This window comes from Sturnus vulgaris, chromosome 5, assembly GCF_052056855.1.
Source record: "Sturnus vulgaris isolate bStuVul1 chromosome 5, bStuVul1.hap1, whole genome shotgun sequence".
In the NCBI taxonomy this organism is placed as follows: domain Eukaryota; kingdom Metazoa; phylum Chordata; class Aves; order Passeriformes; family Sturnidae; genus Sturnus; species Sturnus vulgaris.
Window position 1 is genome coordinate 18,698,423 of NC_142247.1, and position 23,067 is coordinate 18,721,489.

Genomic DNA, 23,067 nt, shown 5'->3' on the forward strand with positions numbered 1-23,067 from the left:
GGGGGAATATCCATTAGAACAGCTAGAAATTAAGAGTGATAAAGGGTGGTCTGGAACACTTCAAATACATCAGCAGTGTGTCTGCAGTGTGCTGCTGCTATGCCTTCAGTTTTGCTCTGCAAGCTAAAGAGGCAAAGACACGGTTTTGCTGTGAGAGGATGGTGGCTCTGAGAGCAATATTGGTTGTCTTCCATACTAGTAACTCTTGTAGCTGTGCTAATAAGAGGAACAGTACTTTGAGCTGAGGGCACAAGTGTTTGAACATGCTGTTTAGTAAAGCACATGATATTAGGCCATCTTACCAGTCTGATCAATTACAAAGGTTTAGTTAAATTATTAAAAATGCTGAAATTCTGTTTTTCCGTGACCCATGTACTTGTGAGTTTTTCTTGTTACTGCTCAATTTCTGTGACTGCTTTAGTCCCTCCAAAACCTCAAGATTTAGAAGTGTATTTTTTATTGAAAGGTGAGATTTTCATTCAGTTGCATGGATCCAGGGGCTGAAGTTTTGAAAGATAACTCCCAAACATTTATTGCAAAGTCTGGTGATACTGTGTAAAATGCATGATAGCCTGGAGGACTCTGCTAGTACTGAACAGAGGTACACTTTGATCTTTCACGTAATAGGTCTCCCAATACCTTTTCATTTCTAACAGAAGTAGTGCCCAGGCTGCTTTTATACCATAAGCCTATTTCACTCATCCTTATAAGTTGTGATGCCAAGTAAGAACATTGGTTTTAGGAAGAAGGATGAGAAAAATGGAGTAAGATGTCATTTAGACTGTGCAACCTTAACTATTTTTGATGGTATTTGCTCTTAGAATCATGTCTCAGTGATTGAATCTTTAGTTTAAATGAAATTATTAACGTGGACAGGCTTTATTTGAAATGCAGTTTTACTTTAGGGATAATAATGCTTAAGACTTCAAATTAAGCAATTGGTTAATAACTCACTAGTTATTAAACTGTTAATTGATTTTCCTGTAGTTAACAGGCATTCCTTTTTGGAGAGTTACAGTCTATTGGGCAAATATGCCCAATATATACGTAGGTTTTAAAATGGGCATTACATCCAGACTTTATAATTTTGTTCTTAGACATTTCTTAAAGAGACTAGAATCAGTATCTTTGATACTGAAATTTTCAAAAGATTTGTTAGTGGACATTAATGATTTGCTTAAATCCTCTTGAATAGCTTTCCTTTTCAAAATTGGTATGGTGGCACACAGTAACTTTCTACAGGGATTGGAATTCACTCCAGTGGGAAACTGATAGTATTTTTGGTGGTGTAGTATCATCTCAGTATTGCAAAGACCTTGAAGAGCTACAGAACTGTATACTGCTGTTACTTATCTTACTCTTTCAGACTCTCAGATTGTTCTGAATATTGATTTGTCCATCAGTTCATGCTTCTTAGAAGGTGCCACTGTGTTTGAGAAGTGTGTTCATTAGTAGTTACTATTTTTGATGCACATTAAACGAAATTAAGTTTATATCTGCTGTTAAGTAACTGCCTTGAAAAACATTGTCTTACTCGGTGGTTCCTAATCTTGAAAATACCTGTGTAAGGCTATGAATAAGTCCTACAAACATGAAACAGTTTTTCTTCCTGCCCTTTTTACCGATACAAGCTCTCCCTGTCTCCCTTATTCATTCTTCTGGGAAAAAACAGCAGCCTTTACAAGCCTGAATAATGAGATGGGGCTGGGAAGGGGAAAGCTCTGGTATAATTATATTAATCTACTGCTTACTGCTATGGCAAATAGCTCCATGTTGTTTCTGTTTCTTCTTTCTCCTTTCATCCTTTGTTCATATTCCCATTTTTCTTGCTTTACTATTTTATTATTGGCAACTCTACTTAAGTCACATTATCATAGAATGGTTTCGATTGGAAGTGACTTTGAAATCATCTAGTTTCAACCTTCCTGTGATGGACAGAAACACCTTCCCCTAGATCAGGTTGCTCTAAATCCCTATCCAACCTGACCTTGAACACTTGCAGGGATGGGGCATCCACAGCCTCTCTGGGCAATTTGTTCCAGAGCCTCACCACCCTCACAGTGAAGAATCTTTGTGGCCCTCCCCTGGACTTGCTTATTAAATCTTAGTTTCCATTCTAGAGATATATTGATGATACTCTTCTGAAAAAGATCCCTCATTACTCAGTGTCACCTAATTTGTTTTCTTGTAGTTCCCATAATTCTTGACCTTCTTCAAAATAGAGATTTCAAAAAAATGACAATAGGGATAAAACACAACTTACTGTGTTTGAGTACTGTAACTAGGTTGTGACTGAGTTTGCAAAGAGGGGCTCAAGCTGGGATGGTGCCCATTTATGTGATCAGAAATGTGTCTAGACATAAAGCAATGGTTTTTATGTTTACTTTTCTTCCTCCTCATGCCCAGATACCTTAATGTTGCATCACAGAACAGTGAATGAACCCGAGGTTTGTACTTTTTCCCTCTGTAAACATTTGTTCCTTAAACATAAGCTAAGAGCAATTTTGGCATCTCTTTATCTCAGTCAGCAAACTGCATTTGTAGCTTTGCTCCTACTTCTTCCTTTTCTACCTGCTATAGCTATGGGACTATAATATTACATTACTTCAGATAGAACACAGTAAATTTGCTTATAAATGATATATGAATACATTATCTTTATGCCTTTTTTTTTTGGTTGTTAAACTCTTAGCTTTAGCATATACTACTTTCTCCAAATTATCTGCCTGTGGCATGCAAGGTCTGATTTGTTTGAAGAGCTTCTGATTTCTGGTGATTAGATATTTTACTCAGAGCACCAAAGAAAGCCGTGTTTGTGTGACTTTTCTTCTTGGATGCACATGTTCATGCTCTCTTACTTTTGCTCTGTCTCTCACTTTTTTCCTCTGCTTTGCTGGAACATTATGTCCTCAGTTGTCAAATTGCTTTCTCTCAGATAAAATTCCAAAGCTAAATTGAAAGAAATCAACCCAGAAACTCTGGCAGATGATTAATTTCTAGAGCGAAACTGAATTTTGCAAGTCTTAAATGAAAAAATGTGTAGTATTAAAAAAGTATGTTATTAGGCTTGTGAAAAGGAATCTCTAATATTTGGTATATAAAAAAGGAGATATGATAAGATTATGAAACCTTGAGGGGTTATTTGAATCATCAACTTGTTTCTATAGAGAAAATAAAGTTCTATTTTATTAATCCTAATTGTCCTTTTATTTGTTGCAATATATTATATTAGGTTTACAGCATCTCTTCAGCATTGACTTCCTAGGAACAACATCACTAAAGTGCAAGTATCAGCCAGCTGAATGCTAATAGATAGAGATACAACTTGAAAATAAATATGGATAATTAAGCAAGGTATTGTTTTTCAGAAACAGCACATCCACTTGTATGTAGCATCAAGAGGAGAGTTTAAAATTGTGTACAGGGTTTAATAAACTGTTTTTGTGAGTTAATCCATTGGTAAGTAAAAGAGAAAAAGGCAGATTATGCATTATAGACTATTATGAATTGCATGGTAGAAGGGAAGCAATAAACACTAGAACTGTATGACACCTGTGAATCATTGCTACTTAAAAACATCATGGCTATGAAAATGTATTGAAGTTTTCTCTCAGGATTCTCTAAAAAGTTGATTGGGATATGACGAAAAGTATTTCCATGACCCTTGACACCACTGTGTTGCCACAGTTAATGTGTGACTTTCAGGAAGTGTATCATCATTGGCCATACATGACTCTTCAGCTTTGCCTGTTTCTAGATGTATATTCTGCTTACCAGAATGTTGCTTCATTAGTTTTTTAGCTTAGAAGTACAATATATGTGGTGTCACAACTTCTTTAGCAGGAAGTTATAACGTGGTAGTTGGACGATTCATGGAACATCTTGGGAACTCGTTGATTTAGAACGACTGGAGCTGTGTCGTGTGTTATACTGTGGTGCAACCTGCCTTATATAAGTTATCTCAATCTGGGGATTTAGAAATACTTTCAAGGAGATAATGCTTATATGTAAATATTCTTAAAGTAATTGAAGTCTAGTTAGTACTTCTCATGGGAACAAGCAGAGGAAGAATCCTTGGTTTCAGTCACAATTTTTGATGTCACAGACAATCAAACACTGAACTGATCCAAGAGAAAAACATCAAAATTAGAGAAGAGCAGCAGTCAGAATGTTTCTAAATAGAAACATTCATCAGCTGTCACGTTACTGACTTTTTAAGTTCTGTTATGTTTGGACATGGTGGGGTGCCAGTGAAAAGGATTTGCTCATTTATTTTCAAGTGATCAGAATATTTTTTAGGCGACATGTAGAAATAGTTAGAAAATACAGTAGGCTGACTGAATTACGTACTTGCAATGATAATAAAGAAGAGGAAGGATCAAAGTTTACAATTATTTAGATTTAAAAGGAATCTCCATAGGAACTGCATTCACATAAGATACTTAATATACATATTGCTACCTCTTACTTCTCTGATTGAGTGAAATTTACTTGGTTGCTTGGAATTTGTTGTGACTTGTACCATTGATTTATCTCAGAAATGGCAAGAGACTGAAATTAAAGAATTAAGGATGAGCACGGTGGTGTTCTTTTGTAAGTTAAGAGGTAATACTATATGTAGAAAAAGAATATGGCCAAGAATTACATTTAGGCTGCATATTTATTTATTTACATCTGAAAGATGTAAAAAAGGTCTAATGAATGAGTTACTTGCTACTGGTGTGTTAACTGTGTTGGTAAAGCAGAGAAATGACAACTCAGAGCTAGAAGAATGAAGGTACAGGTTTTGTCAAAATATTAGTGAGCTCTCTAGATACCCTGATGAAAAATTGTCACTAGTTAGTTTTCTTGTCGTTGCCTTGACCTTAGTATATTTTCTGTTGAGCTTCTGTCATTTTCATCCAAAATATGACTAGCCATTCAGAAAGCTTTACATTTTTCTTCTGGACTGTGCCTGGTAAAAAAAGTGGAAATATTTGACAGTGACAAATGTCATCTGATCTGTAGGCAACAGTTACTGTAGTCTGAAATGGTGTTTGAATGCTGCCCAGGTTTTTCACAGTTAGACGTCTGTGGTTTATACTGATGCTTGCTCACAGGCTAAATGATGTCAGGTGTCTTCTCCATGTGTAGATTTTGTACACAGCTAGCAAGCAACTCCAATTCAGTTGTGTTTTAGGAAAACTAATAATGGGACATGCACATCTCTCAATTTAAGTACCTTTCTGGAGAGCACGCTGAAGCAGCTTGACTATGTAAGAGAGTATGTATTTCTGTGGGTTAAGACTTGACTTTCTATTTATTTTAAAGAAATATCTTTTCCTTGGTGAGCACAATCTTTTATCCCTCTTAAGGCTTTTTGATAAGAGCTTATCCATGACTTGATTGCCATGTCATTTTCTGATGCTGTTGGGGAAGTGGTGCTTCTCTGCTGTGTGAAATTTATGGACACTCGCTCTTTTTCCCCTGGAACAATGGGTTGCAATACAGAACTTGGCTCAAGAAATCTGAAGTTGCTTTGGTTTTGGTTGGAGTTTCATATATCAATACTGCTAATTGTTTAATCACCTTATAGTAGGATCACCAATAAAATGATGTACAGTCCTTATTGAATTCATGAGCGTTTACATATTTACTGTAAAGTTAACATGTCCTCTGCTCTGATTCACTCACTTTCCATGGTCATGTTTCCCTAGTGCCTTATTAAGTGATATAAAATAATGTAGTCTTTACATTAGCAGTTCTAAAATCATTTACAATCAGATACAGATGTGGCAAATGCTTTGAGTGGTGCTCAGCTTTACTTCTCATGTGTAGAGAGGTATGTGGCAGACACTGTGCTGTTAAAACACTGGGATCTGTGGCAAGGGAGTGATCCTATGTAGGACATACCTGCTGGTACAGTTTACAGTGCACTGGAAAAAATTCTGTCTGGCGGAGAAAGGTTTTGTGGGAAACATTAAAACTGCATTTGCTTCTCACAAAACTCACATTTAATTTTCAATTGGAAGATTTTCTCTCCTTCAGTAGAAAATAGCACACATTTCTACTGTAGTTAATTGTTGGTGCATGGTAGGATGTGATTTCTAGCTAGGTAAACCTTTCTAAAAAAGATGAGTCAGTTCTAAAGGATCTTTCTTCTGTTACAGTATGTGGGATGTTTCCTCTGTGGTTGTTTTGGTGCTTTTTTTTCCCCCTTTTTGCTATTTCTTCATGTTGTGCATCTTACTATTTATGTCTTTACATTTAGTGTTTGTTTATTGCATTTGGATATGCAGGTGATTACCAAGTCTCTATTGGTTAGTAAGGAATACTAAGTATTGTCTAAGCTTATGAGTCTTGAAACTTGTCTTGAAAACAGCTACAGAAACAGAAGACCTTGTACTTCAATAAAGTTGTCTTTCCATTTGTCAGTCACCACTGTAAGATGGGCAGTTGCCAAAGCTGTCACACACAGAGCAGGAAGTCAGATAACCTGGTGTAGTCTATTTGTGTTTAGCTGTGCACTCTTATCCCACTTACATGATTTGTCTTCGTGCCTAGATGTGGAAACTCAACATTTTCTCTTGTGCATACAGTGAACAACCCTTGCTATCAGGAAAAGCAAACAGTTCACCCCCAGGTTACAGTGATGCTACTTCTCAAACTAGCAGCTGTGTGTTCCTTAAGGAAAGCCCAAGGGATGGCCCTTCCCCAGAGACTGAGCCTATCCAATTCAAAGCACTGTGTGATGCCTTTGAAATATAATTGCTAGAATGACACCCATTTATTCCAGTAGAGCTGTAAGATACACAGGTAGATTTTTTTAGCTGTTTAATTAAAGATGCATATCTCAGGTAACCTATCAAAAGACATTTGCCTAATTAACTCCCTGTAGCTCACCATTCTGTCAGTTGCTGACTATTAGTAAATATTTGGTTTCTTTAGGCCTTATTTCTCTATGTGAATGATTTAGATATTTATAGTTAAGGAAGAAAAGATCAATTAACTTCCATGTCTTCAACGATACCTGTTTGGACTTTCCAGATCATAGTGCAGCTTAAACAAAAACATGGGTATGTGAAACTGAATTTTCTCTCAATGTGATGCTTTAGCTGCTGACTATGAGAATCAAAAAATCTACCATTTTTCCCATAAAAAGGAGTTAAATTCTGTAATTCTGTGGTATTCTGCAAGTGACTAAGTTGTGGGTTTATTTTTTAAATTTACAAGTATGTTTTTTAAAGTATGTTTTTGTAGGGCATGTTCAGAGTCTCTTGAAATAAAAGGGAGTGAGTGATGGTCTTTAATAGGAGTGAGAATAATATGTAATAGCCTTATATCAAAAGTTGCTGTGTAAATCAGTTGTATTCTGGACTGTATATAATTATCCCAGTTTCAGTGGGGGTAACAGGCAGCTGTGAAAACTATCAATTCTAATTGTCTGTGCTGTTATTTTTCATTTGACAGTAAAAGTTAAATTCACTCTTTAAACCTAAATTAATACTTTATGTCAAAGCTTGAGAAACAAAGAAAGGGCTTTGGGGGAGAAGCAGTGAAGTTTATATGTATAATGGAGAGCTGCACTAAAAAAGATTTTGGTTAATGCTGGTTCCCATGGTTACTTGCAAATAATTATGCAGTTTTTAAAACACAAAACTCTCTTTGCAGTCTTACTTCCAGGCAGATAAGTGCTCAGCAGTTAGTTATAATTAGCTATATAAGAAGTAAATTTTTAAGCCTTGATCTTTGAAATTCGTCTTAGCTTATATATGTTATACCTCTACAGATTGCATTTGTATTGGCTTCACTAAGTTTAGGTTTCCACGTTTGGCAATTCTGTCTGGCTTGAATAATCTTAATCTTGAATAATAGCTGGGCAATATCATAGTTTTTTATTACCTCCACAACTTTTACAGTGGGCTATGAAAGTCTTTAAAGAAAAGTTACTCTTTTCTAAAGCAGCATTTTTCCTACATTTAAGAGTTCTGGTCTTTTCTCTTAGGGCTTTCTTTTTATTGTGTACCTAATTTTATTAAAACCATTCGAGTCCAGGAAACCACGGTGATGAAAATGCATCTTTCTGTGAAGCTTGGTCATAAGAGACCACTGTTCTGCTGCACTTCATTAATAACAAATAAAAGTTTATCTTATTACTAATAGTAGTAATATGATTATTTTGTTTGTAGTACCCCATTAGCATGATATGAAATATAAACAGATTAGGCTGACCTGCCCAGATTTTTCTAAATTAACAAACATGCTGCCAGTTTTGCCTGCCTAAGTCCCCTGCATTGCTGTCTTGGAACTGTGCAGTTTGTGTCATTGGAGAATTAGAAAAGAGCAGCAGATAGCTTAGAATTCACACCAATCACAATTCTGAACTTCTGTAGTGATAAGATTTTGTCAATTATGTATGAAAAATTTTCAGATGATTCTTGCTGTTTTGGTATGTGTGAAATCTTTCCATGTTTGCAGCATTATTTTTATGATTTGTCAGAAATAGGCATAACAAAAGATGTTATCTCACATCAGCTGCACTGGTTTCCTGTTTTGTCCTTCTTGTCATTTTGCTACAAAGTTTTTTGGTATTGAAACAATAAATCACAAATTTTGTAATTAATATGTGATAACATATTCTATTTCACCTTTTAATGTCATTTTATTTCTAAAGTATAAGCACTCAATTTCTAATTAGATTTAACTGCTCTTTTCTCTTCCAGCTTAACACAGAGATCTGGATAGACAGTAATTGATTGCATAGCACTTCAAATATTTTATTTTCTGATTTGAAGTCTCAGTGTCATAGTTTCTCATTACCATGAGTTGTGAGGATGTTGTTAGCATGATGATAAACCATTAAACAATGAGGATGAGAAAATACTACTTGATCACAATACTTGTTTCACACTTTGCACACTGAGAGGGAGGCTGGCATCATACCAGCAGGTGTCTGGCAGAGGAAGCAAGAGAAAGATTTTGATTGACTCCCAAGCCTTAGAATCACATAATCACTCATTTTGGAAGGAACCTTGAGAAGTCTTCCAGCCTGGCTTCCTGCTCAAAGCAGGATCAGCATTTGAGTTTAGACCAGATTGCTTGGCACTTTCTCTAGGCAAGTCTTGAGGGTCTCCAAGGATGGAATTTCTGCAAGCCTCTTGGGAAAACTGCTTAATTATCCTGTTGTGGAAATGAGGTTTTTTTTCACGTTCAGTTTAAACCTCCAAGTTTCAATTCATCATTTTCTCTTGTTCTCCCACAGAACACTTCTATGTACAAATGAAAATCATTGTGATCCATAAATACAGCTTACTTAAATTAGAATTACATTCAATTGGAATAATAAAACAGTTTGTCATGTCATGTTTTCATGTATGAATTCGTATATAAAAGTATAAATTGAAGTATATCATGTATAAAATTACAACCAACTTTTAAGGCAAAATCCAGGAATTTTCTCATAAAACTTTCAAGGATGGTATTTTAATGTTTAATTTTACATACTTAATTTTCAAATCTCTTGGTTTAGGCTGGTTTTGTCAAGGTCAGTATAATTTCACAAATACATGCTTTTTCCATCTCCAGTGGATGAGATCTCTGGCCAAATGTGCAAAACAGATTCTCAGAATGATGAGATTCTCAGAATGATGCTTCTCTTAAAGCTTTTCAGAGCTGCTGCTTTATGAGATCACAACATCTGGGCTTTATTAAGAAAAATATATTTGGATTTGCTATGCAAGCAAAATGAAAATTTTTATCATCAATAGATCTTTTATCCTTTATCAGTCTGGAAAGCTTCCAGCTTGAAACTCTAGAGAAACAGATGTAAAGATTATCTGGATTTTAGTCAATTTAATGAACTTGAAAGGGGAATATAGGCATTGCTATCCTGTTAGTTCTTCAAGTAGGGAATAATAGAAGTGACCACACAGCTATATAGCATGAGTTTAAGGGGGTGTGCCATACTTTATTCACCAAAAGTCATCATGTGTTGTGCATTTTTATTACTAGAAGTAGCTAGGTCCTTACTAAGTCTTAAATTCAAAAAGCTGAATAAGGTAGCTTCCTAAACAAACCCACTCTCCCTATTCTGTCTCTATTTTTCTACATCAGTGTACTCCACACCAAATTTTCACTGAGGAATCTATTCCCTTTTAAGTGTTCACTTTTTGGGCTTACCCATTTGGACTTCTATCTTACTTCTATGCTCAGTGTTTTCTTCTTTCATCCTATCTTGGTTCCAGTTTCTTATTGCCACGTCCCCCTTCCAGTCATATTTCAGCTACAACATGAGATATCAGCTTACCTATTTTGCCCCTGAAGATCTTATAAGCTTAATTTTTCCCGAGCCTAAAAATTAGCTTGCAGAATTCCACAGAGCTCACTCGGAAAAATATTGGGGTGTGGTGTGGAAGGCAGAAACCACCAAACCCAGTTTGGGTATATGAAATTTCGCTGCAGTGGACAACAGAACCATACTGCAGAATCCTCTGTGTGTTGTTTGACAACTTCCTGACAAACTGAAGCTGAAATGAAATTGAGCTTGTCACCTCAATTCCCTTGTAAAAGCTACTGCATGTTTAAAGTGCAGACTTTGTTTAGCTAACTAGTTGCTCCCTTGTAAGTGTTTAATGTTCATTCTGTATCTAATTCGTTGCCAATTTTACCTTGAAAACAAGAGTATTTCACTGTGGTTGGTTTCCTCTAGCTTTTTCAAGGGAACATAATTCCTGTCTTCCACGTATCAGGAAGGCCCAAGCAAGATGGCAACTCTGTTTTTTAAGTTTACAGACTAAAACCAGTTTGGTTTCAAAAGATTCATGAAGAAAAACAGTATTCTTTGATTGAGTGCCTGTGATTTGTTATGGAGCTGTTTGGATTGAAACCATACATGGACAAATTAATTATTTACAGTGAGCTAATGGGTTACAAATAAATATACTTCTAATGTCTTGAAAAACCTAGCCTTCAGCTTACTATCCATGTGTCAGAATAAATGAAATAATAATCTAATGCAATGACTGCATCAGGTGAGAAAGTACATGGAGCAGTCTCCAGAATAATCTGAAAACATGAAACATGAAAACAGTGTTGTCTAAAAACAGTGCAAGTGAAATGTGTGCTGTCATAACTTATTTTATTGTGAATTAGTGTTGTTCTTCATATATGAGTAGCAGCAAAGTGGAATGGAAGTATAGTGAACATAATGAGTATGAAAAGGTCGCCAGTACAGACAAGAAACTAATTTTTTTGTAAAATATACTTTGTGTTGCTGGATTTTAAAATATCTATCCAGAGTTTTGCAATAACATTAGAAATAGGAGATGCTGGGCCTGGGTCTAACATATTGTGGCAGACTGCATCAAGTGATGTTCTACAGATGATTCAAAGTTTTGCAATTCCATCATATTATGTTTCGTTATTCATTTTGTATCCAACAAGTAGTGCAAGGACAACTGTGCTTTTAACATACGAAACAAAACACATTTTCAGTCCTGTGCAAAAAATGAAAATGAGTTTTCATATACCTGCACTTGGAAAAAGATTAAATCTGGATTGTTGGTTGTGGTTGTCAACCAAATATAGTCTTTCTCCCATTGAAATTTGTTTATATAAAATTATGGCTGAAGTGTTGGGAAGGGGAGGAGGGACAGAGAGGAGTTACTGCACATTTATTTTTCTTTTATGAAAATACGTTTCTATTAAATGATTCATCTGTATCTTTACATCTGTGTATATTGATACATGTAAGCTCCTGTGCATGAGAATGAGCACTTCATCCAGTTTATCTTAAAACTCAATTAATAAGCTACAGTTAGCCAATGGTGACAATACTGAAAGAAGTACTTCTTCATGTTTAATTGCAACAAATCACAGTCTGGAATGGAAGTAATTTAGCATGAAAAAGGATCCAACAACGTTTTTGTGTGCTTTCCATACAATTTATGAAATTTTTGCAATTTATTAAATCACATCATAATGTAGTTGTCTTGGTTTTGATCAGGAAAGAGCTAATTTTTTGGCAGTAGGTGGGAGGGAGTGTGGCTTTTCTATACTGCCTCACCTCATTGCTGGGGTGGGAGTAAGGGGCTCTTATTTCTGAGGAGAAGAGTGTTCTTTCCAATGGGAGAAGATGTGATGGGGAAGAGCTGGTCACATTGTGAAGGGCTGTCTGTGTACTTCCTTGTGTTATACCTTTTGTTACTAATATTGTTGCTGTTACTAGCTTTCTTACCTCATTGTTATTTCCAGTAAATTGTTCTTATCTCAACCCGTGATTTATGCCTTTTGTGCTTCCAGTTGGAGGGAAACGTGGGAGTGAGTGGCAGCATAGTTTGGGGGGGGGCTACTAATATGGAGAATATCATTCCTAAACCACAACAGTAGTACAATTTTAAATGCATTGTAGATAGCCACACACATTGGCAGGCTGAAAACTACAGGTTTTAAATCAAACATTGGAAAACATGAATTGCTGGCCATAAGAAAACCATTCCATTGGACTCAGCATATGCAGTTTTAGTTGCATGATCATATAAAGTAACTAAGGCAGAAGATTCCAGAATAAAAGCAAAATGCAGAATGTTCAGAGAAGCAGCAGATTTTCCTACTTTTGCTTCATCCTTGTTGTTTAATGGGTTATTCACATGTTCTAGTCACATCTTTCTCTGAACATGGAATTGTTACTGTTTTTCTCTGGGCTTTTCTGTGGCACTTAACATTATTATCTAGTAAGGGTACTTGGATACCAAACTTGCAGTACCCATATGAAAAGAGGAAAAGGTTTTAGTTCCATTTTACAAAGGGGTCAGTAAGATACATCATGCACAAGAAGTGTCCATTCTTTTTGTGTGTCCAATTAGCACAAGACCCTTAACATCTTGATTATTTCAGAATGCTACATTTTTGTAGCATAGAATGCTTTAAAAGCCTCCCTTGGAGGGACATAAAATTGAAAGGAAGCAAAACACACTGTTAGCAGATTCCATAGTTATTTCTGGAGAGCAGAAAAGTGCTGAGCAACAGTTCAAAGCCAGATACTGGTGAGGGAGCACTTCTCTATAGCATTGTTCTTTGCTTCTATTTCCAATGCTGCTGTTCTCTGGATTTCTTCAACCTATGGTGGTTCATGTCTTAACACACAGTCTTATATGAATTCTTCATGCTAGCTTGCCATGTGCTTATGTGCTCTTTTCTATACTGTATCTGTCTGCTCCTTCATTCTTCTGTCCCAGTTCACTGCTTGCCCTCTGTCTCTTCATTCTCTTTTCTGGCTCACATTCCTCCCTTGGCTATGGGGCTGGCCTCTCACTATCCAGCCTCCTTGCCCATTGTTGGTGCCAAGGCATACAGACCTGTACATGTTGACCAGCCATCCCCAAAGAAGATGATTCATATCCTCATCTATTCCTTCATTATCTTCATCTATTCGTTCATGTGTTATTGAAAGCCAGTCAAATCTGTATCATTCTTTTTCATATTGTCTGGTTACCTGTAATGCTTCATAAGAAAAGGTGTTTCTGAAATTCTGTATGTAGCACTCTTCCTACATTTCCTCCTGCTCTACAGTATAAATGCCTGGTCCTTCCAGTTCTGAGCTGGAGCAAGTTGATTGCAGATGGAAATTTGGTTGATAGGGATGTAGCTGCTGATACTTTGTCTCTGCTGCAAATAGATGAACCAAGGATTTTTTTTATACAAGTCTGTTGATTAGGCAGATTTAGACACTTCACAGAAATCAACACACTTCTGGTGCCAGGCTGAACCTTCTGACAGAATGGAAACAGAGGGGAAAGTAAAACTTACTGAAAGATTAATGAGATTTCTTTTTTTCTCAAAATGTCTTCTTTTCCTCATATTTTTAATCAATTTGAAGAAGATACCCAGTGTGTGAATTTCAACAGTTTTGGCACAGTAAACAGGCTCAGAAAATAATCAGAACTATTGACAGCTCTTAAGAATAGGCCTGAGGTTTTTGCCAATCACATAGTGTTTAAAATAGTTTCGTGTATGTTGCTCCAAATGACAAAGCTCATAAACTGTAGATTGAAGTTAGATATCTTCTACAGTAAACTGCTGAATTTACTTCTTAAAATTGGTATATAAATCACACTTATTCAGCTGGAGGACAAAGCAAGAAAAAAATTCGATTATAGAGTCTAATAGAGGATTGTGTTGAGGTTTAAGTAACTGCCATGAAAGGATAATGAAGTATTTTTGGACTGTCAATAAGTCACTGTTTACTTCTATTGAAGAACTTAACCCTTTTTTAATAAATTCGCTTAATATTGTGCCATCTTCCTTTCTCAAGAAATTTAGTTAGTATGTGTTTACAGCAAGCTGTTTTGCTTTTTTGATTGTCAGAACCTTGGAAAATATCAAGGTCAAACATAGAATTGCAAATTAATGCAAAAATGTATTTAATATACTGATAGATGATAGGAACTCAAATGTTGCTATTTTTATACTTATAATTTTTTAATTGTAAGAAGAGTGAATTTAATGAGCTGAAAATGATAGCTTAGTGTTACTAGTTGGAGTTGGAACACGTTCCTTGGGTGATATGCAGGCTTGCTCACAGAAATCTGCCAATATGGTTCAGTCCAGACTTGGGAAAAAAGCACCAACCAAACTAATATTTAACACTTTAGTCCAGCTGGACTTCACCTCCAGCTCAAGAAACAGTACCATCCACTGAATGTCATAGGAGTATTGAAAGAAATAAAGAGAACAAGTGAAGAGTAATTTAACATACCAGCTAATGTAAATAAGGCTGAAATTAGAAAAAATGTATTTTTAAGTTAGAGACCAGATCTAATATCTTGCTCTTAGAAAAAGGCTATTTTTTCCTCTTGGTTCTCTAAATCTCCTCTTCAAAATTGACCATTCTGTAGAATAATGTAGAAGACTTTCTCTCTCTTTGCCCCCTGCCCAGTCGCACTCTACTCTCACCCTTCCTCCTCCCCTATGTTTTGATTAAGAATATGTGTTTTAGTGAAGTATGAGTGTTTGGCTCCATGACTGTGACTTCTTTCTCTTTTCCGTATTTAAAGATACAAGTTAAATAAAACGTACAGTTAATTATTTGGTGTCTCAAGAAAATCCTGTTATGGTGTCTGTACAAAAACTGTAAATTATGAATCAGTTGCAGAACTGAGACATTTTTCTTCTCTAATTTTTAAACATAAACCCACAGTATTGGTTAGAAGGTTACATGCAATATGTTATCCTACAGTGGTAATTGCATTGAAGACTTGGACAGTATAATGTCAAAGTTACGTGAGTGAATGTAAACAGAAATGAGCTTGGGAGTGATTTAGCAAAAATTATTTTTGCAATGTACTTCCTTAAATCCTTCTAGCAGTGCAAAGGCTGGATTTAGGATGGTGGGAAGTGAAAAAAGCTGCTGATCCATGTATTACAGGATACTGCAAGGTTAGAAGTTAAGAGACTCAATATCAGAGTTTGAACAAAGCTGACAACATTTTGCTCCATTTATTGGCTACTCCTGCTCTTCTTGGTACTCAGATTCCTGGGGGAAAGAAATTGAGTGTTGTGAGCTGTTTGACTTGTCAAAAGAACTGTAACAAATAGAAACCTACAAGTCGGATTTAGCAATTTGCTGTGGTGATCTTAGGTTATCATTGATTATGGGCTCTGAAACCAAGGAAAATGAACAGCTTCAAAAAAATCCAAACAGTTAATTAGTGCAGCACTTTCATTTTCACCTCATCTTTTCTTTTAAACCCTACATCCTGCGTGCTGTATGTGATAGTGAAGCTGGGAGGCAGAACTGTGTGAGAGCATCCTCATAATGAGTGTCAAAGTATGGACAGTCCCAGCCAGCAGACAGAATGAGGCTGGGCTGTCAGTCACAATACACTTTTAGGTAGAGACAGGATAATTTCAGACAAGATGGAGAACAAAATTGCTCAGGCACAGGTCAGATGTCTTTTTCTTCTTCCCCAAGAAATAATTCACCATTTCAGTTTCTGGGCACACTTTGTGGTCTCATCCCTCTCCTTCTGTCACTCTTGTGACTGACTTCTTCCATACAGCTTTTTGTGCCACTTCAGTAGAGGAAGCTGCACAAAAGAGATAATCTTATCCTGCAGTGAACTTAAACAGTTGTGAAGGAAACATCTAGTCACTGTAGATGGATGAATTTTAGCAAAGGTCTGTCTTAACAAGTACTGTGAGCCTTTGGTTTCTGGCATCAGCCAATGTAGTCAGCAAAAATCTAAAGGTAATTCTTTTGGACTGAGTCTGGTCATGGTTAAGTTGGATAGATCTGTTAGCTGGATAGATTTGTGGCTATTGAAATTGCAGAAGAAGCCTGGCCCTTCTCGACTTCCACATACATCATTCTCATAATGCATATTCATTCCTACCAATAGTTAAGACAATACTGCTACCAAACTAAGTGTTTTGAGATATATCTAGTTTTGATTGTCCAGTGTAAGACATTTTAATTCAACCTGCTGTCCAGATGCAGGAACTGTGCTCAGTATTTGCTGGGGCAACAACAAAAAAATAATGCATTGGAAGCACTGTCAAAGTAAGAGCTTACTGGACATTAAAGTTGAATTTCAGGCTAACTGCTGGTAATTTTGTTTTGAATGGCCTGGTGACCTGGGGCTGATAAATTTATTTTCTCTCCCTTTTTATTTCATAATTTCAAACCTGAAATATGAAGTATGTTTTTTGGGAAATCTGTGTGGTTGTTGCTTTGAAAGGATGATGCTGACAGTGTAGCTGCTTATAAACTATTTGTGTGTTGCTTTGCCCAGAATTTGAACAAGCTAGCCACTGAAGCAGAAAAAGCACAGCCAGTGTTGTCAAATATTATTGGTGCAATGTGCCTTTATATGTGCCTGGCTGAGCATCATCAAATGGCATTTGACGTGGTTCTTTCCCAAGGCCATAACGTGCTCCATACAGCAGACTCTCAGTTAAATAATTTTTATATTTTGTATTTCTACACACAGATATATGCATGTGTTTATAATCCATCATGGTGATTTGCATGAATGTGTAAAATATTTCTCCACCTACCCTTCTTAATTTTTTCATTTTATATTAATAAGCCACTTTGAAAAAATCATTCACAAAATAGTGTTTTTGAAGTAAATAAGTCTCAATGCATCTAACTATGATATACAGCAGTCACAAATATGTTTTCTGAAGTAGTAAAAACGGCCTAAAACTAGTGATTTAGCAGCTGTTAAATTATGCAAGTATGGAATTTTTCTTTCTCAATTACTTCTTGGATGAAAGCTTTAAGACCTGTAAGTTTTTTTGTTTGGTTTGGTTTGATTTTTGTGAGGTTTTTGGGGTTTTTTTGATGAAGCACTGAACTCTTTCTGTTAGCTATAATTATGAGGAAATATAAACAGCATTTGCTGTTCCTGCCCTCAATGCTAATCCAGCTCTGTTATGTAACATGTTGTATACAGAAATCATGGGGAAATGCCACAGTGTAGCTAAGCAGCATTATTTTTGAACAAATTGATGCTTTAACAGCATTTTTTAAATATTTTTTGATTACCTTCCTTATTAGGATTCTTCTTTTGAATATTCCTTTTGGAATTAAAAAAAAACAACAATATTTCAGGGGTTTAGATGTGCAAATTTGAAATTAAATAGATATTTTCTTCTCATATTTTTACTTATTTCACAAGTCTCCTATTCCAATGAATGATGTAAAGAATAAATGTCATCACTGAGAACAGATACCTGGTATAGGCAAGACAGAATCACCATGTATTTCTATTGTAGCTGAATTTCAACTAGCCTGGAATAAATAACAGTGGCATCTTTTCTGCATGGAGGTTTTATTTTTGTGTTCACTTTAGATGGAGACAAAAAAACACCTGCCAATCCATACTGAAACGTTTGTGTTTCATTGATTGCTGCCTGCAGGGACTATCCCAGTAATGACTGTGTAACAACTTGGGGGTGAAAATGATCTCTCTGTCTAGTCTTGTGGAGGATAACTCCCTACGGAGAAGGACAAAATGGTCAAAGCCTCACTGCTACTTTGCCCTAGACTTGTCTTTTCAGTAAGATTTTGTTCACCATAGCTCCTGCTTGCTGTTAGCAACAAACATGGGCTTTTTTAGCCCTGGCTTATGAAATTATGGTTTTATTAAATCCTCTGCATTATGTTGTTAACTTGGTAAGAAAAACCTCTGCATTAACTTTTATATCAGATAATAACCTAGACTATTTTGTGTTAATTCTTCCCAAATCAAATTCTAAGGGAGGATATATTGTAATTTTTTTCTACAAGCTAGAAATTAAGTTTAGTGAGGACATTTTGTCAGACTATTTAGGATTAATCACTTTGTCACCTGTTAGCTCAACTGAATTACAAGTAGGTAATCATAAGTGCACCATTACTATGTAATATGTTGCCAATATAATGGTTTCTATTTTCAAGTAGTTTCAAGAACACTACTGCTGCTTGATTTTTCTTCATAATTTAGTCAAAATAATTCATTGTTTTAATGCTCCTTATCTTCCCTTGAAGCATGAAAGAGGGGGAGAGGAAGGAAGAATAGGAGAGAGAAGGAAAAGTACATGGCAGACAAGCTATTCATGAGCTGTTGTCAAATGTACCGAATAAACCAACTGAATCAGAAGCCAGAGAAGAAATGATCAATCTTTTCCAGTTATAACAGTATTGGAACATTAGTTATAGCATTGGTTTAAAATGTTTCATATTCTCATCAGAGAAAACTTAGTGTTCTCTTCAAAACATTTTATATCCTAGTAAGTATTGAAATAGAAATAATTGTTCTTCAGTTTGAGCTCACTGTGGTTCAATATTGTTCCAAGGGAGCACGCACAAAACCTGCCACTGCTTTTATATGCAGTGTTTGTCTAAAGGAGAGGCAATGTATTATCCCTTACAGAACATACCAGGATTTCCAGGCAATCTTTTTCTGAGGAATATGGCTGTTTTCAACTCTTATTTCAACAGAAAATCATGCTTTCTAAATATGTCCTCTTAAACAAAGTTACTCTACCTTTCCAGGGGTTACATGTTTTATTTTCATAATTGAACCTTTCTAACTTGTAAAATTGACTTGTTCACATTAATTGAAGCATTAAAATTGTACTTATTTTATTTGAGCTTTGAAGATAGAAAGTATGTTTCCACTGGACGTATTCTGTATTGTGTTTGGAAGTATCCACTTATGCACGAGAGTTCTTTCAAGCGACCTAGTTCTTTTAAGCTACCTTTGTGACCATAATTCCTGTGAAACAGTATTTTCAAGAAAATATGGCATTTTATTTATTTTAATTTTTTCTCCTTACTCCATCCTTCATGTCATCTACCTGCCTTCAAACCATTATGGCTGTGTCTCTACCAAGAGATGATTTTATTTCCCTTGTTTTCTAATCACTAGAGGGTCAACCATTCTTCGTGAGATGTTCAGAAAATGTCGTGATGTGTCATATATTAATTCTGAGTTTAAAAGGACCTTGACTGTGAGTGCACACTGAGCACTGTTTTATGATAAACAGCAATTCTTTTACATGAGCTAAGTGGTGGTAACAGTCCTTAGTTGAGAAAGTTTTGGATGTAGCACAGTTGTTACCATCCAGGTGGAGAGCTACAGCTTGTCAGTGTAGTTCTGATCTTCTTAATGATTTTGAAATTCTGTTAAGTTCTTCTGTTGCTTCCTGAGCTAATACATGTTTTCCTTAGATGGATCTGATTTAAGAAAAACAAGAGTTGTTTTCATGATGTCAAAACTGACAACTTCCCTCATACGATTTCAGAGTGTGTGAGCAGCACTCTAAACAAGATATTCTGGAGAACAAATTTGAATCAGTCCACTACATTAGTATTGATTTTTTTTGTCCTTTCAAGCTTTCCTGAATAAATGTGGAAGTAACTGCATGGAGCACAAACCAGAAGTCACTGTCATTGTAAGTGCACTACTTAGCAGTGGTCTGCTTATGTTTAGCACTTGTTTGATATCCAGACAGCAATAAAATTGAATCAGGGTAAGTATTCAGTCCAGCACAAAGCAAGGTCTTCAGCAAAAGTCATTTATTTCATGCTGTCACACATGACCAGAGCATTGAAAATTGCTTGCTTTAACAGTATAAACCCTTTTTCTTTAATTTCATGAAAACAATTCACCTTAATGTAATGACATGTAATGGAAAATTTTCTACAACCTCTTTCAAATATTGCCTCCCCTCCAAATCCTTGTGCATCAACCGAAAATTGTAAATTTGCCAAAAACCCTTAACATCATTGCAAATGTGCTCTTTTAAGACTTAACAATATATATGGAGGTAATGATTTCTTTTCCTTCTCTAGGAAGAAAGCTTAAGTGTGTGATTTTCAAGTCTGGAAAATACTTGTAGTCTTGCCAATGTAAGTCCGTGGAATTCTTAAATAACCGCTCACCCAATATTTATTTTTTTTAATAGATGTTTTAATTAATGTAGTAAATAATTTCTTGTGTCTGAAGACGTTTGGAATGACTAGTTTTTTTCTAATTTAATTTCATTCATCAAATTTGTTACGATTCTAGAATGCCTTTTCTGAAATGCCTTGCAGAAATACACCATAAATGTAGAAACATATTAAAGAGGAATTAACTTTAACATTTATCTTCTCTAGTGATTAACAAATGCTTCCATTACTCATATTTTTGAGTTCCTAATCCTCATCATGGGTTTTGGAATTGTGTTGGGTGTCTGCAAATACCAAAGAAATACCTCTGTACTCAACAGGAAGTTGTTTTGGACTGAGTGGATCCAGAATGTTCTGATTTGGAAGTAAATCTCATTTGTTACCAATCTCATAACCAATGCTGCATTCAGTAGTGGACTGAAAAAGGGAGCCAGGATAAACAAACGTAAGAAGAGATGGCAAGAGAAAGGGTTAAAGGCAGTCAAGATTTTATAGAGCTAAATCTTTTTAATTTGGAAATACTTCTCACTGTACCTTGTACTTCTTGTGTGAGGATTAGACTTAAAAGTTTCTTGCGGAAAAAAATTACCAGCCTGAAGAGAAAATAGCCCCACAGAATATTGAAATTTTACTGTACGGACAGTAGGTGGATTTGTAAAGAGACTAAGAGCGAGTTGACTCATAAAATCCTCTATCAATTAATCATTTAAAGATACTTAAATCCTGAAACATGTATAAGCACTAAATTGCAGCATCTTATCAAATCATTAATTTAGCAACTTTGCTTAGGTTAAGTCTGTTTTTGATGAACTGATTTAATATCTCAGTACATATATTTATAGCCATATTGCTCAGGCATCCCATTCAAATTTAAAATTATTTTCTAGACTTAAAAATCAAATACTAATGGAACTGTCCATAAAGTTACTATAGAAAAACTAGATAGTCACTAAGAAAATATTTGGGGCATTCATATTAAAGAGTGAGATGCTCTTTAGTTCAATTGAATCTTTTATATGCTTTTATTTCTCATGTATTTATTAAAATAAACTGTAATTAAACAGTAAGATAGCTACTAAAGGAGTTTTAAACATTTCTGATGGAAGAAAATAATCCAACATCTAATATTAAGCAAATGCTAAGTTAGAAAAAAAATTGTCTGAAAGAATCCGTGGCCATTTTAAGCATGTGACGACATTCACCTTTATTACTTATGCAGATTATATTCTGTTTCACAGTAAAAGGTGGGGGAAGGTCTAAGGCTGAAACTTTTGGTAGTTAGAAGAAAATTATGTGAGTTTAGGTCCAAAAGTTGGTCTGCCCTCTGTTTTTTCAGGAAGTTTAGATGAAATTGTGCTATACCAAAATTAAAGTTCTGAAGAGAGCTGAGTTTGTCAGAGCCACATTAAGCTGCTTCTCTGTTGCTCATTATTCAAGGGCTAAAGTTGGACTGTTCATGAATTTCTGCTGTTAGATTTGAACAAGATACTACATATGGTGGAAAAGGTGCTTTCAAATAAATGGCTGTAACCCACAACATTTTGTGGGTTGATATTGAAACTGATATTGAGAGTGCTCTGTGTGTATCTTTCACATTGCAAAATCCATTTGAAGTGGAGATTTTTCTCTGTTTGTGCTTGTGCTTTCCTTTTGAAGTGAGCAACAGGTAAGTGTGATACTCAGCTCTCATTAAACATGATGCTTCTTTATTTACTTCGAACCCCCACCACTAAAAAGGTGAAGTCACACGCATCAAGCTAGTTTTTGAAGTTTGCACTTTGGTGTGTTGATAACTAAATAACAGATCACCTGGTGGGAGACTTTGATTGCCTGTCAAGGCCAATCTGGAGTCACTGGCAGAGAAAACACTTATTCCAGCAAAGTATTGCTAGTGTAGATATGGTCAAGTAATCACAAAGACCCTGTGAGATGAAAAGAGCCTCCAAGCAGGATACTGTGTTTGTTAGCAGGCATGGCGAGAGTGCTTTTGCTGTGACTCATCTGCCATTCTGGTACTGCCTTACTCAAAGGATAAAGGTGGACTTATTCTTCATCTTACTCAGTTGATAGCAGGGTGAAAAATGCATTTTTAAATCATGTCTTCCAGTATGATAATGGTGATACTTTAAGGAATGATCAGAAGAAGGAAGTAAACATCTTGCCTTCATTCTTAAAGGAAAGCAAAAAGGTCATGGACAGAGAGAGTGAATGTAGAAGGAAGTCATTGCTGGCAGTTTTTTTCCATAACCATTGAAAACTAAGGTAGGCTGTCTTTGAGTGGAGAATATTTGCATTTTGGAGCTCCAACCAAGCAAGGCTCCAGATTAGAGGCCTCACATTTATTGCTTCAAGGTCACAGGAATACAGAATTCTTTTCTTTCTAACTTATGAACAGGTACGTTTTCTCCTGAATTAAAAGTATTTTTCTGTGATCTTTGTTCTTTACTGAAATTTAAAGTAAGAGTTAGTTAGGTTTCTTATGATGATGCTGTGCTCTCTTTTTATTTTGAGCCTGCTATAAAACCAGCATTTTGCTTTCATCAGAAATTCAGTAGTTGGGCTGAATTTTAACTGAGCTACTGCTTAATGAGATTTGATTACTATTGTATAGGAAGGAAAGCACTCATTTAGAATCAAGTGTCAATTTG

General features: G+C 35.7%; 1 protein-coding gene across 5 annotated transcripts in view; it reads left to right on the plus strand.

Moving 5' to 3' along the window:
- The window catches only part of SYT1 (synaptotagmin 1), a 333,238-nt gene that overhangs the window by 124,422 nt on the left and 185,749 nt on the right, over nucleotides 1-23,067 (plus strand). For 2 of the 5 annotated variants that reach the window (XM_088164986.1, XM_088164988.1), the window contains exon 4: nucleotides 20,321-20,377. The exons of the other annotated variants lie outside the window; for them this stretch is intronic. The gene's annotated coding sequence lies outside the window, so the exon portion shown is untranslated. The remainder of the gene's footprint in view (nucleotides 1-20,320; nucleotides 20,378-23,067) is intronic. 5 annotated transcript variants of the gene reach the window in all.